This window comes from Henckelia pumila, unplaced genomic scaffold (genome assembly GCF_033568475.1).
Source record: "Henckelia pumila isolate YLH828 unplaced genomic scaffold, ASM3356847v2 CTG_664:::fragment_1, whole genome shotgun sequence".
NCBI classification, from domain to species: Eukaryota; Viridiplantae; Streptophyta; class Magnoliopsida; order Lamiales; family Gesneriaceae; genus Henckelia; species Henckelia pumila.
Genome location: NW_027331877.1, coordinates 164,250 through 181,382, shown reverse-complemented (window position 1 = coordinate 181,382; position 17,133 = coordinate 164,250).

Here is a 17,133-nt window from a genome sequence, read left to right as displayed (position 1 = left end):
GTTGCATCCGTTTTCCAGTTCATTGTGTCCGTTCTGCATAGTGCAAACTTCGTGACAATCTTCAAAATATCATATCTCACAATCTAACCGTCGGATCGATCTGAAATTTGGACAGCAGCTTTAAAACATCCTAAAATTTATTGTGAATGGAGAAAATTGGATTTGGAATACTCGAAAATTCCCAGTAATTTTTGCAATTTTCTGCTCCATAATTTTGCTTGTTACTTCTACTCAAATCTATAGATAAAATATTCTGCACATGGTTTTATTTGATCATAAAAATCTAATCTTCAAAGTCTGACTTTAAACGATTTGAAATAATAACCTAGTTTTGTAATTATCAAAACAAGATAAGTTATCGCATTAAAAACATTAATCTTGTTTATGAGATTTGTATGCGTTTAAGGCATAACACATCCTCTATTACACCCCTAGGATAAATAGTAGATCTATCAGCCATCTGGATAACAGTTGCCGTTTCATTCAAAGGCCTTAGATTTAGGGAAGTACAAACAAAGTATGGCATGACATTAATCGTTGCTCCTAAATCTAACATGGTCGTATCAAGCTGAACATCTCCTATTTTACAAGGAATCGAAAACATACATGGATCCTTGCATTTTATGGGTATTTTTCTTTGAATCATAGCAAAAATTTGTTCTACTAATTCAACTTTCTGGCATCCCTTCAGTTTGTGATGTCTTTTCGCAGTACATAATTCTTTCAAAAACTTGGCATAGCGAAGTACTTGCTTAATTGCATCTAACAATGAAATATTTACCTCACATCTACGAAAATTTTCATACAACCCCTTAATACCTTCATCTTTCCTAGACTCTTTCAATGTAAGGGGAAAAGGGGATATATGTTTATACTCAAAAAGAGGAGGAAACTTACCTCTTGGTGTGTCTTTCTGACTTGGCTCACTCTACTCTATCGTAGATTCCTCCACATCTTCATTATGTACTAGTTCTTGCACCACTTCTTCATGACCCTTCAACTCTCTTCCACTCCTCAAGGTGATTGCACTTACATTTTCTTTTGGATTCAGAACAGTCTGATATGGTAAACCGTTAGAATGTTGTGCTTCCAACCTGTTAACTGTGGTTGCCAACTGTCCCACCTGAGTGTTCAAGTGTTGGATACTTGTTCTCATTTAACGTTGAAAATTTAAAGTATTAGTTGCAAGATATTTAACAATGTTTTGTAGAAACTCACCAGGCGATGGAATTTGAGGACGTTGTGGTGGAGGATGATACGGTTGCCTGTATGCTTGATTATTCGGTTGCACGTGAGGTGCAGGCTGATTCACCGGAGGGTTTCTGTATCTAAGATTGGAATTATCCTTCCAACCTGGTTTGTATGTGTTGGAATAAGGATCATACTTCTGTTGTGGTGGCCCGAGAAATCCTCCAGTGGCATTTACTTGTTCGACCATTTCCTCTTGAAGTGTGGGACACATGAAGGTTGAATGCCGCATCGCGACACAAATTCCACACGTTTTCACATTCAGTCCATTCCCTACAGCCATTTGACACACAAGAGACGTCAGATCAATCAGTTGTTGTTAAAGAGAAGAAACATTTACCTCATTACTCCTTCTAGGTACAAATCACTTCTATTGGTGCCAAATTGCTGAGAATTGGCAGCCATATTCTCTATTAGGTTCCTTGCAGCTTGCAGTGTTTTATCAACAAACACTCCTCCACTGGCCGCGTCCATCATACTCTTGTCATGAGGCAAAAAACCTTCATAGCAATATTGGATTAAAAGATTTTTACTTATTTGATGTTGCAGACAGCTAGCACACAGCTTTTTGAACAGCTTTCAATATTCGTGAAGTGACTCTCCTGTATACTGTTTGATGTCATAGATCTCTTTCCTGATGTTTGCTGCTCTAGAAGCTGGGAAGTACTTCTCCAGAAAAATTTCCTTCATCTCTGTCCAAGTAGTGTTGGATCCAGGAGGTAAGTAGTATAGTTAATCCTATGCAGCATTCTTCAGAGAAAAAGGAAAGGCTCTCAGTTGAATTTGCTCATCTGTTACTCCATGGGGTTTCATGCTTGTGCACACGACATGGAATTCCATCAAGTGCTTGTGGGGATCCTCACCTGCGAGATCATGAAAAGAATACAATAAGTGAATTAATCCGGATTTTAACTCAAATGTAGCATTATTTTCTAGATTAGGAAAAGTGATGCATAATGGATGCTAGGTTAAATTAGGAGTGCCCAGTTGTCTCAAGCTCAGATTCGAGTTGTCAGCCATTGCTATTGTAAGATTTTCAGCCTGTATCTCGTCCTCTTCTTGTTTCCTACGAGATTCTCTCCTTCACCGATGCAAAGTTCTTTCTATCTCCGAATTGTAGGGGAATTCTTCTTCAGAAGATTCTCCTGTAAGCATTAACAAACCCGAGAAGCACTAGGGGAAAGAAAATAAACAAAATAATGAAAAGAAAAATAAAAGAACACAATCAAATTAAACGCCTTCCCAGGCAACGGCGCCAAAATTTGATAACGCTTAGTCGTATCGTGCTCAAATTAACCCAACTCAACTCAAATAAATAAATATGTAGTAGCGAGATTAGGGATCATTCCCACGAGGAAGGTGCAATTTATTGTGTTCTTAAAAATACTGAAAATAAATAAAAGGGGATTTTGAGATTTTGAAATTAACTACAATTAATTTAAAGAATTTTAAAATTAAAATTTATCACTAACATGCAGTATTAAGAATATGAAAAATCAATAGAGTAACAAGTCTTGGTATCGGTCGACTACACCCTTGAAATTATTAATTCGATCATCTATTATCTAAAAATAATTAATTTTAATTGAATATTCATAATTGGAAATTTAAGACCTGTTTCACCTTAATGGTTGCTAACTAGACACAAGCGTTCTAAATTAACCCTTATCAATGAATCAACCCAAAACAAGCGATTAGATTTAAATTCAAGGCAGTATTAAAACTAGTAAAACTGATGAATCTAGGCAACACATACACAAGCGGATGTATTTAATCTAGTCAATTGTTGTTCCTACAGATTAATAAATTCACAAGCGAAAAATTATTAATTGCAGTTGCTTCACAAATTAGATGATTCAAACAATTATAGATTTGAATTCTAATCTAGCAATAGATTCTAAAGAGAAATCTTAGTGTGATTGACTGCTTAAATCGATTTGATTAAAAATCTACTGGAAAGCGCACCATGTCAAATTATAGTAAAGTGGACAAAGGTCCAGATATCGAACCCACAGGGAATATATCAGTATGAATACCAGAATATGATTATTCCTACTTAATCTAGACTAATCAATAAGAGCAATTTCAGATTTTAAACTAAGAAATTAAATTGCAAATAAAATTCAACTCAGTAAAAATGCAGCAGGGATTTTGGATTAAATTTAATTTGGGAAAAGCTTGATCAAGAACACGCGTAGGTACCCAAAAAATTATGTAACAAGTAGTCGATTCAAGATTCAGATTTTAATCTTAGATCACGGGAATTCTTCTATTTTGTTCAAAGGTCTATTTTTAGAACAATCAAACCTATTCAAATATTGACGGATTATTCTTTCGTAATTCTAATCAAATTTGAATGCATGACGAACGGTGAAAATTCAGTTTACACCCAAACCGCACACTGAAACCAAATTCTATTTCTTGTCGGTTTTACAGTATGTTGATTATCAAAATGATAAAAATCGATACCTCCTTTGTCGATTTGGAATCAATTAACATGCAAGCAAATAATTGGCCAGATCATTCAAGAGACAAATATAAATTCGACAATTAATAAAATAAAATCAAGTCTAAAAATTCTCAAATAAACATCCAAGTTTCTACATAAATTTGTCTAGCCCAATCACGTGGCCTTGATCGAAAAGAGAAAAACTACTCAAAATTCAACATCATTCAATAACAAGAGTTTTTAATCCATAACATCAACTAAAAATCAAAAATAAAAAAAGAAGAAAAGTAGAATGGAGTATGATGATCAGCCGCCTCTTGCCTTCAAAAGTGTTGTGTAAAACCTATTCTGATGGATGAGTCGGTATTTAAATGCCCAAAGATCTCAAGAGATAGAATCCTTCCCGAGCAAGACTTTCCAATTTTAAAAAGTCTGTACGCGCAGCTCTCTCGAGCGAGCACAAGGTACGCTCGAGCGAGCGTGACTCTTCTCCGATAATTTCCTGGCCGACTTTCTCGCTCGAGCGAGCACAACCATCCGCTCGAGCTAGAACAACTCTGTCTCGATGACTCCTTTTCTCTCGCTCGAGCGAGCAAAAGGTGCGCTCGAGCGAGTGGACTTTTGCTTTTTTTTTTTTTCTGTTTTCACGGCCTCGCTTGAGCGGGCATGACCTCCCGCTCGAGCGAGTATAATCTGTCCAAAATCTTTATTTTTTCTCATTTTTCCTACAAAATAAACCAGGAAGAGTATTATGAAGATAAATGCAATATACATGTTAAAACTAAATAAAACAACAACAATAATATATGAATGCATGAAAAACAACCACGAAAATATGCAAATGAAACACAGTTATCTGTGATCAATCAGAAAATCTCACATACAAGCATAAAATAATCCAAAACAACTTTTGATACTCAATAATAATTAAACACTGAAAATTTGAATCTCACAAATAAATAAATTCAAGGTCTTGTCTTCCTCAACCATGTTCTAAAACCTAGGCACAACGATTCATGAAAGTCGCAAGAAAAATCAAAAGAAGAGAAGAAATCTAAGAAAATTCAAGAGAAAACCTTGCCGCCAAGCCTTCTTCTCATTATCTCTGTCTAAGTCTGATTAGCCTCCTATAAAATCGGAATGAAATGTATTAAATATAGCCTAGAGTCCTCAAAAGACAAGTTTCCTAATTTAAAATATTTTCCCAAACTGCACAGCCCGCATGATTGGTTGAACTTGACAGATTGAGCGAGAATGTTTCGGATCTTGCTTTTCTTATTCTGGCCTCTCGATCGGTTGAATATGGCAGATCGAGCGGGTAAAACTCTGTCTCAATTTGTTTCTTGTTCCATGACGCCCGCTCGATCGGTGAAAGTATGCAGATCGAGCGGCCAAACATCTGACTCAATTTTTCCAGCCAAAATGCAATGTCCTACATAATAAACCCGAGAGCATGTTATGAAGACAAGATGCATGAAATACGAACAAAATACTTAATTAAAACATATAAATGCATGCAAAATAAAAAAAAAGAATATTATTAAAATATGCAACACAAACAGGACTATCAATAAGTGACTTTAAAACAAGTTAAAACTGTCTGCTCAGAGGCGCCATGAATATACAGCACCAAGCCAGATAGCTAGTCCACGAGGGTACTCGTATATTCACCCATCAACTATAGCATCTACTCCACCATCGTGGTCGCTCATAGTGATAGCAAAACTAGGGGATGAGCCTCCCGAAAACCATATACGAATCCATAAGGAGTAAATCATCATTGATGAAAACTGTCTTGAGTCACGTCAAACTAGATGCGGTCCAGTATGTATAAAAACATGCATGTGCTAAAGCCGTAAAACATAGGAAACACAACACATACTCATGCCACACATATATCATATATCATGCTGGTCATCTCAGTCAGTACTTACGTACCTTACTAAAGGCAGTCCTAGCAGTCTCGCTATAGGTTCTCATGCCTATCATCAGCTCTACAAAACAAATACTCAATCATCATTATTTAAGCTCTAAAAGCCTTAACTAAGTTATTCCATACTCCTAAATATTTTTAGGAAGCAAAAGTTTTACTTGCGTCCGTCATCAGCCCACTGATGGCGACTATCCCACAACTAGGGGCACACCCCTGTTGCAGCTCCATAGCTTCGAGCATAGCTCCGCTACTCGAGCACTGCCCCGCTACTATGTCAGACACTTTTTGACCATAATAAAATATATTCCTACTCCAACTCTAAAATAAAAGTATCCAACAAGACCTAAAATAGGCCTCATGGGCGAAGGAGAGATGTTACTGAGCGCTTCAAAAATGAGCTCCTCGGCCATACTTATAGACATGGGTTCGGACCGTCCGAACCCCCCCCCCCCCCCCACCTTCGTATCGTCCGATCCCTTCATGCATGAAAAGTGTCCCGGACAGCTCTTCGGACTGTCCAAATTGGACTTCGGATTGTTCAAACCCGAATATTACGTCATTTGTGACTTCACCTTCTCGTACACCTGGCGGGACTACTGTTCGGACCGTCAGATCATGGACTTTGGACCATACGATCTCTACTCTCAGCCAATCAAATTATTTTCCTTATCTTATCTTATCCGGTGGTGATCGGACCGTCTGATCCTTCTTCGGATCGTCCGAACACCACCCTTCCGAACTAGATCAGGTCCTCCGAACTCAACCACTTTGCTGAAGGGGATCGGTTAACTCGTGCCCGGAAACGCAGCGGAAATATAAAATTTTTGATAAAAGAAATCCGAGCACTTGTGTAGTATTCAAAACTCAAACAACCATAGGGTGTTTAGAATTTTACCTATCAATCTCAAAGATTGATTTATGGCTCCAACCAAGTTGATAAACAACTAGGCTCTTGAAAAATGGTAGACTCAATCTACAAGCTTCCATGAGCACTCCTTGCTCAAAATGGATTCAACTCTTCGAGCCTTCGAATTAGGTCCACGACTAAACGATCTATATCCACTCTAAATATGCACTAGAATATTTAGAGGATTTTTCATTGAGATTTTTCTTTTCTTCTTCCACAAATATTGAAAGAAAAAACTTGGAGAAAAATATATAGAGTGTTCGGCCACTTCACAAAATTGGAATGGAATGGATTGTGTGTGTGTATATATTTTTCCAAATAATATATTAAAGGAGAGGTATTAATGAATATAATTAAGCCATGCATGGAAAAAATTGCAAGACATGCATGGAAAATTGCAAACCATCTTACAACCCTTCAAATTCCATACACACACATATATATATCATATATATATATATATATATACACGCCTATATATATATACATATATAAATATATATATTCAAATGTCATTTGAACTTATTTTTAATTAATTATTAAACCTAAACCCATTTAAGTTTAATTAATTAATTAAATTTAACTTGAACCCATTCAAGTCCACTAGTATCAATAATTATACAACACTATATTAATTTGAGCTCTACTAGACTCAATAGTGTTTAATTAATTCAACACTTGAATTAATTTAATTATTTGTACATTAAAATGTCTACTAGTGTTAAATTAATTCAACACTTGAATTAATTAACTAAGTTCAAAATAATAGTTTAGAAAATCACCATTTTCATAAACTAATTATTTTAAGTCAACTTTTAATCTTGGAAACACATTCACAAATTAAAAGTTACTTATTCCATTCATTCTCCAATTTAGAAGTCAAACTTCTAATTTATTTTACTTATAAACTCCTTTATAAGTTCTTCAACACAATGAACTAATTTAATCTCAACGGGATCTAGAAAGCTAGTACTTGTGTGACCCTCAATGGTTCACTGATACAACTAGCAGTGGGTTCACATCTCCATGTGATTCAGGATCAACAAGTCCCTTATATGAGCATACCCTAGATAGCTCCATTCTTATTAATCAACACATTGATAATAAGAACGTCAGAAAACTCAAGTCTGATAGTACCCAACCAGTCATGTAAACATCTAGCAGCATTGCTTACATGACTCCCTAGGTATCAAATGATAGTGCCTGCAAGAACCAATCAATTATGGTTAGCGTACAGTACGGTCCCTTCAACTCATATATCCCGACCGATTCGACAACCATTAGTTTATCGAGAGTTGTCATTGAATCGATAACTATGTGTCATGCCGTAGTTGCATCGAAAGTGTAATTCAAGAAACTCCTTTCTTAATTACCACTTACTCTGATCAGAGATTTCAAGCTACGTATGCATGATATAACATAGGATATCCATACCCGTAGGTAAGCGGTGAATCCCAGACTACAATGCATTGACTCCTATATGTTTCGTCACAACACCCAACATTGCCACCTGATGACCCCAGATGAGTCGGTAAACAAGTCAAAGTGAAGCACTAGCATATAGAGTCTCCATGTTGTCCCGGGTTATAGGACTAATGGTGTACAACCATAAACTAGGACTTCTCCACTCGATAAGTGAGAACCACTTGGAAAATCCTTTAGGGAGGGTTGTTCAGTGCACTCTACAAGGAGCACCTATTTGCATGCTTGGACATCTCCATGTCCCCTACCAATGAAACATGGTACTCACATCGCAAATACTAGTCTCAATCTCGAGCGGCCTTTATCCTTCTTTATGGCGGCTGAATCGACTAGGAACAGTTTAGAATATACAGTATTCCAAATATGAGTTTCATGATAGTCATCACATGACCATCTCATATTCTTTCTACTATTTGTATATTTAAGGGCTTTATCTATGCAGCTTGCATGGGTATAAAGATAAAGATGTGCCAAATTAAATAATGTCAAATATTATTAAAATAAAGATTGTCATACAAGAGTTCTCTCTAGGACCATCGGCCAACACATTGGCTCGACGGGCACCTACTCTAACATTTGCAACATCTGATCCTAAGCTCGGAGCCTCTGATCTTGCTTAGACTTGGAACCCTTCCCGGCTATTTTCGAGTGTTCTGGTTTCCTTTTGAATTCCTTAGACCCCTTTGGAAATCCCTTAATCATGTTTTACTTAATCTTAACATGATCACTTGATTAATTATAAATTAATCATTAATTCAGGATACGGGTTACTAGTTTCTCCCCCCCTTAAAAGATATTGTCCTCGAAATCTAGGGTAAATCCCGAGAACGTACAATAGACTCCTACTTGCATGCTTGGTCGAATAGCTTTCGACAAAATCTGACACTTGTTGCAATTCCGCAAGTCTATTGATACTGCATCACATTAGCATTTTCCAAGCTCATCAGTTCGGCTTCAGCAGAAACTTAAATCTGCTGTGTTTCTTGATGAAAATCAAACTTACTTGACATTAATGTATCTCAACCCGATACATTTCCGGTTTCCAAGACAATCTCTAAAAGATTCTTCTACCGAGCTTCCACTCGCACAATCATATCTCGTAACCAGGGATATCTTATGCAATGACATTGGTTCCTTGATGCATCTCGACGTCAGAATGTCACATTAGTATGTACCAAGATAAGCCACTTTGAAGATGTCAAAACATCGACAATATCTTGGAACATACAGTGTCCTTCTTACTTGACTTCAATACTGAATTTAATCAGACGATAGCTCACGAGTAACTTCTGGACACTTATCTTGTACCAACTGATCACGAGCAATCAGAACACAAACACCTGCTTGCTCAAGATCATCATCCCAAGAAAAATCTTAAATTGACGAAACTCAAGCCATAACCTAACTCACTTACGACATTCGTCGAATCACTAACTAAATCCAACCATCTAAGGGTTCCAAAAGCTCTTGGTGTAGAATACCCATCCCAACATCGTCCTGATATATCAAAACATGACTCTCTCCTCAAGAGAATATGGTTGACACAAATCTATACTTCAACTTAACTGTTAACATGATTTCCAGACTGGTTATCCTTCTCATGCTCCCCTGAAGCAAATCATGCTTCTCGCGCAATTATTGGGAACTCTAACCATCATGTCAAGTACAATTCGTACTTCACGTTTCTCAGTATAACTCAACATCGTGTTAAGATGAAACTCTCATCATGACAATCATGTCATAAAGTCCTTCCTTAACCATTTGTTTGCAAAGGCCTACGCACATGCTGCAATGGTAGGACAACATCTATGACGAATTACGTCACCTCGATCACAGGTTACTTACCTACGAGTTTCAATCGATGGGCTAGTCAAATATCTCTACAAGATTCAGCTATTTTTGGACATCCTCCTGATAGTTATACATACATGCAATCACTGTACACACATTGAGACTAAGGCAAGCTTCCACCAAAATGCTCGGCTAGAACAAATATTCCATAGTATACCGGCATATGGAAACGCTTCCTGTGGGGACCTTGGGTGATAATCTCAATTCTTCAAACATAATCAATATATATAAAGCTAATCATTAAACATAATTGCTTACAAGCATTCAATCTGAATAAACAAGTCAAAAGAATTAAGCAATAAACATTTTTTTAAAAAATACACGGACTCCGTGCACAGGTTCGTGTTCGGGTTCATGCATTAACCTGTAGCAACATTTCTATGGTTGCACAGTACACGGACCTCGTGCCACCTCCGTGTCAAGGTCCGTGCCCAAAAATCTGAAAAATAGTGAGCTATTGCCTCAACACATTTTCAAACGGACCCATGCATGGAGGTTGGCATGGGGTCCGTGCCTTTATTATCTTTCAACACATACAAATCAGTAAGGTAAATGGACCCATGCACGGAGGCATGTACAGAATCCCTGTCCTACAATAAATATTCTGCTCATGAGCTGTTTTTTACAATTCTAAACTTGTTTTCAACATTCAAGTATCTCAATTCACTTCTAGGATGATCTAAATACAAGACATATAATAAAACATGCATTTCAAAACATAATATTTTCATATATGTTCTAAACATTGCAATACAATAAGTTCAAATCTCAACTAATCTAAACCTTCCTAGAACATGCACTGAACATCAATTCTACATCTTAACCCGAGTCTCCACTTCTAAATATTTATCTCAAGCTACCCCAAGTCATGTCTGACCAGCTCTTGTTCACCTGATGCAATGCACAGATACAAACAAAGCAACAGCTAGATAACTCGGGTGAGAATAAATCTCAGTATGAACGAAATTTATATAGAGCATATAAACATAATATGTCCATATTAATCATGACATATTAATTGCAATAGCAACACATTGAGATCATGTGAGCATAATAAATTCTGGAATCTAACATCATAGATGTTCCTCTATAGATTTAAGCATAGCAAACCAGGTACTCTCAAATCATAGCATATCAATCATGTAAACATATTCACATCTTGAATAATATACAATAACATGATAGCATTTATACAAGCATAATCTAAACCATATAAATCTCTAGGTTAATGCATAAATACAATGCATTTGAATATCAAGGGGTTCAAAATATTATAAGCAAATCCGAACGATAGGTTCTTTTGGGATCCCGGAAAAGAAGGCACAACAAATCTCCCACCTACTTACCCGATCATGGTGGTGTTGAGCTTCTTTTATCCGGACTTTGGTCCACTATATCGTGATTGTGGAAATAGGAGTCGATCTATCTCATAAGTCCCTCGATCAAGAAATAGTTGGCTCAGTCTGAATGCAACATAATCTAGAAGCATAAGAGCAAAGCCAACATAATCTATAACAATTCTTTCACAATCAAATAGATGCATAAATCTATAAGCATCAATCCAAGCCAATCAGACATGCTCAATATCAACGATCATCATATAATACATCAAATCATTTAAGAGAAAATAACCATGAACGTATGTGATTTAGGAAACTCAAAAACCACTACATTCTCGAGTTATTCTACCTGTCAAGACTAATGTCGAATCATACCTTTGACCTGATTTTAATCTCTGAAACTCCTGCAAAGTTGCAGCAACAAAAGATCCTATAAAAATATGCTCATTCCAATCTTGCTCGTTCAATCATCTAGTTGATCTACTACTTGATTCATATTTTTGCCGACTTGAATACTTCGACTCGAGCTCGATGATCTTCAACTCAAGTCTTAAAGGAAGTACTATACAATACACAATTATCTTCCAATCTTATTAAATGCATAAAAACCTCAAAACTTGATAAAAGAACCAGAATTCAACCGATGGCATACCGATTTCGAAATCGTAAATCTAACAATTCTAAACTTCATTCATAAAACATTAATTCAACATTTTATGAATCATATCATCTTCATTCCATCCTGAAGATTTTGAAATCAACATCTACAATTTTCAGAATTTCATCAAATATAAACCGACAGTGTAACGGTTTAAATTCGGTCATTCCAAAGGCATAAACTGAAACGACCCTGACCTCTACTAAATAATAACTAAATAAAATACGGGTTTTAGAAAATTTTTGGCATGACCCCTCTATAAATAATCAAACCTGCCTGTCACAGACAGCAATAAAAAAAAGCAAACAAAAACACTAAATAACTAGACCGATAAAGGAACGAGAAACGGAGAAAAGATTTGACATTTCGAACATCAAAGATTAAGAAACTACATAAATACATGTCCACAAATAAATCTATAGATCCTTACAATATCATTTATCCAATCAACAAAATCAAAAACTTAAAGTGCTAAAATAATCTCTTGCGGAAGGCTGACATGGTCAGAGGGATGTGTCGTTCCTGCATCGCAGTCCACTCGATAGTCTTGCCCCTCGGTCTCAATAAAATACTCCTTACCTGAAAACAATGAGTGTAGTGAGTCTAAAAGACTCAGCAAGAATATTGGGGGGGGGGGGGGGATAACGAGTACTACGTAAATACAAGCACACACAAATTAAAAATAGCTTGATAATAAAATACTTTGTTCCCTTAATTTGAATAAAATGTACTTCCAAAATGAGAGAACATGAATGTAACATATGCATGGCTAAGTCATTAATAATCAATGACACTGCATAAACTGTATCTGAATCTGTAACTATAACTGTGAACTTAGATCCTTGATTGTGACTCTATGATTGCGATCATGATCATGGTTATAGTGCACAATGCCTCAAGGAGGTTGTGATGAAACCCAACCCGATCTTGCCCTATATTGTTAAGGGAGACCAGAATAGCTTTGGCCCCACACAAACACAAGCTAAGGTAAGGAAACCCATAATGATTTGGTAAGGGAGGCCAAAACGTTTTTCAGACCCACACGAACACATGAATATGTAGTCACAACCATCTCACTTCGTTCAAAATATACTTCTTTCCTTTATTGAATATGAGACTTAGCATGCATATGTAAATATGACGTACATGTAAATGTTAATCAATAATCACGCATATGACTCACACATGGATGATCGGGACGGTGATTTAGGAGAAAAACCGAAGGATGAGAAAAACTAAATCAAAATGTAGCGCTTAATACAATGCGAGCAGTTTGACCGTAAAATTAATAACTTGCTCGATTCTTAATCAAAAGGGATTCCGCTTAAAACCATGACTCCATGACAATTAGAACTAAGCCAGGAAATCAACCTCGGAATTTATTTCCTAAGCAATCATTTTTCAAAAGTACGATTTCCGGGCAGCAGCCCCTTTAGCTTAAAAATTCTGCACGCACCTAACATTCAAAAATCTAGAACTCGAGCGAAACTTAACCGAATTAATTCCAGATTGAACCAAAGTTTTTCTAACATCTTGGCCTAATTCCAGACCCGAGCCCATGGTCTAATCAAGATTTTAACCCTGCTTTAGTCATTAGTTTCCGAAAAGCAACCTCATTCAAGTTCCTAGTTCTGCACCTAAACCTTCATAAGCTTATATCCCGACCAAACTTTAACCGACGTACTTCCCGCTTGAAATAATGTATTCCTAACTTTCTAGACCATTTCCAAACCCGAGCCCTTGACCAAAAACCTGAGTTTAGACCCTGTTTTAAAACGGCTTCCGAATAGCCCACTCACTCTGAGAAATCTGCTCATGCCTCATTTACAAACTCAACCAACACCCATAGGCAAATGACTACAACTCCAGCCACTATCCTAGCCCAAAAAAAATGTTTAAGTTCACCCAAACTTACCTTGAAACTCAACATGACCAGCCCAATCACAGCCCCATGAACCAACCCAAACAGAGCTCTCTAGGCCATTCGAATTTTCCTCCAAAACAACTCCCATTCTGAACTTCACACATCCTAATGCTACCATGTGAACTACATATCAACCATGGTAGCTCTAAATCACCATCGGAATTGACACAACAAACACCAAGTTCTCGAATTCAAAAACATATGCATATTCTGGAAATATTTGAATCGTACCACAAGCAACAAAATTCGAGAATTCGGTCACATGTCATGAAATCTAAAATCTGGAAATGGTTCGAACACAATGTTATAAATAAACTCAGAAAACGTCGAAAACCACAAGCCAAGGGAAAAGCTGGGAAAAATCCAACCAAGGCAACAAAATTCTGGAAATGACCGAACCAACAACACATGCTATGAAAAAATAGTAAATATGATCGATCACACAAGCTTATGAATGTTTTGGAATACTGCTCGAACATATTCTATGAACTTCTGGAAATTTCAATCTTATGCTTATGGACATCGACCAAATCAAAGGCAAAACATAAACCCATAAATCATAGTAGCAACCGAGCCAAGTAAAAATGCACAATTTTTTGGAAAATCAAACGAAGACCAAAACATTCTCGAACAGGGCAAGGATCGAGTAATGAGTTTCAAAATTTCACAAAAGTGCAACAAACAAAGTAATATAATACACAGGGTGAAGAAAAAGCCATTATCCTTGCCTATTTTCGAAATGCTCCAAAAATTCACAGAAAAGTGGGGATGGACACGAGCTGAAGGGGACGGCCAGGTGCTCAAGAATCTTCATGGGCGAGTTCCGACATGTTGGTGGTGGACAGCGGCGGTTGCCGGAAATGCTAGAGGAAGAAAGAGCCGTCGATCGCTTGAAGAAGAAGAAGAAAGCCGATCAATATATGAGAAAGGGGAAGAATCCGATGGACTTGAGAGAATGGAGATAAAAACGTAAGTTTAGTGTGTGTAAAGAGTTAGAATGCATTGATTTTGGGGCTAGGGTTAAGTCTTGAGTTTAAGTGCAAAGTTGAGTGTGTATGTATAGGTGTATGTACATAATTGTGAGTGTGTGAGTGATTGGAGAAAATGTGCTATACCAATAGGAAACTAGGACTATAAATTAAATTGCACTAAATAAATCACAAGATTGAAAATCCAAGAATATTTAAACACTTTAAATATTTCGATGTCACGGCAACGAGTAAAATATTTAAATATCAAGCAGAGCGATTTAAAATAATTTAAACAAACTAGACAAACGTTTAAAAGCAATTTAAATAAATAAACAAGCAAAAATAAAAATCTTTAAAATGATTTGGACAATTAAAAAGGATTTAAATAAAAAAGCTAGACATTTAAAATAATTTAAAATAACTAACCGCTAAACTTAGACCATTTAAAATAAATAAGTTGGACACTATAAAATATTTAAACAAATAAGCTAAACATTTAAAATCTTTTAAATATTCAAGCTTAAACCTTTAAAATATTTAAAACAGTTTAAATTGCACAATAAAATCATTTAGACAAATAAACTTAAACAATTAAAAACATTAATTAAATAGTTAGTAAAATAAAATCATTGAATAAATAATAAAAATATTTTATTAGCACATAATTCACATAAAAAATTTAAATCAATTAAACTTAAAAATAATAGTCCTAATAATTATTTAATTTAATGCATGCGATTTAGTAGATTGGATTTTAGGTTGTTTCAATTCCTTCCCCCCTTAAATGGAATTTCGTCTTCGAAATTAAAGACTTACTAACTAGGTTCGAATATCTTAGACCAGATCAACACTAAATTTTCTTACTTGCACATACATGAGTTAGCCCAAATCAGCTTTCGCTGCGCACTCTGATGCTTACTGCTATCTATATAGCCAAGGAACTGACTAACTCTTATTGCAAAATAAATTTGCAAATTCCTATTTATCCCCAAATGATTGTAGCCTAAGAGAAAATTCTAATCAATTTTCCCATGTGACTGTAAGAGTTTTAATTCACCCCCTAAACTCCTAAAATATCTGATGCCTTCCTTAGTTTGATAATCTTAAATCTTGGATCGCAACTTAAATCAATAAATATCCGTAAACCAATAAATAATTTATGTCGACCTTACTCCTAAGTAAAAAGCTTCCTAACAACGAAACTATGTTTAATGTCTAATTACCATATAAACTTTACTCATATAATCTAGGACTTGAGCTCTTAAGGAATTCACAAGTTCACAAAATACTTAACAACTAACACTAAACTTTTCTAAATAGGCTGGCTAAGGGATTATACAATTCTATCTCGTTAGACCTCGGGATAAGAGATGGATATGACACATACTCCCGCAAAAATTCTCTACGGCATGCCCAAACGATAAAACAACTTACCAATTTTCTCAACAATCGCATAAGGATCGACAAAATGTATTAATTCCCTTATATTCCCAAATTGGTAATATTACTGGACAATGATACCTTCAAGAACAACTTAATATCCATTTTGAAATTCTAAAGGTCTATGCCACGCTATAGCAGTGCTATGATTCATGATCCTGGACTATGCCGAATCCCTTATTAGTTACTGCAACTCACAACACTTCTAAGGAAAATTAAAAATTTCCTTAAGCAACAACTCTAGTTCAGTTACCCTTCAAGTGGAACAAATGACTCTTCTCAAATTAGAATTGATCGACATATTTCTATAAATAAATCTAAACTAATCCTTAAAAAAAAACATAACCATAAAATCCACAGTTGTTCAGTCCCAAGGTATAAACTGATAACATATAGAATTCCAGATAGGTGACTAAACAGATCTCAATTATCCATTCACCAATTTATATGCTCATCTCTTGCATCTTTTGTGACGTCCCGTATTTTAAAATATTTATTTAAAAGAGTTGCGGAAAAAGAGTGAGGAAATTTTTCTAAACTTTTTAAACTATGATGGGAGTGCATCCCTCTAGTAAATCAACAAATTCATTATAGGAAACACGGATGCAACCCTACATTTAATTCCATCTAAATTACGGCACGTCGAAACCTGCTACTAACATTTTAAGAGGATAGGGGAAAGTGAGTTCAATTAATTAACTATGTATATAAAATACATTTTAAAGACGAAACATTTGAGATCCTCAAAACTCATCTTTAAAATACTGACAATGAAAATAATTAAACCATTACATTTAAACATCGTACATAAAATATTATAACAACATAACATAAATAAACTTAGATAAATATTTTCTCTTTAAATATATCAGAGCTTTTGAACTATTGTGTCATGCAATGTCTTTGCCTCTTGGACTCTTCAGCCGTGCT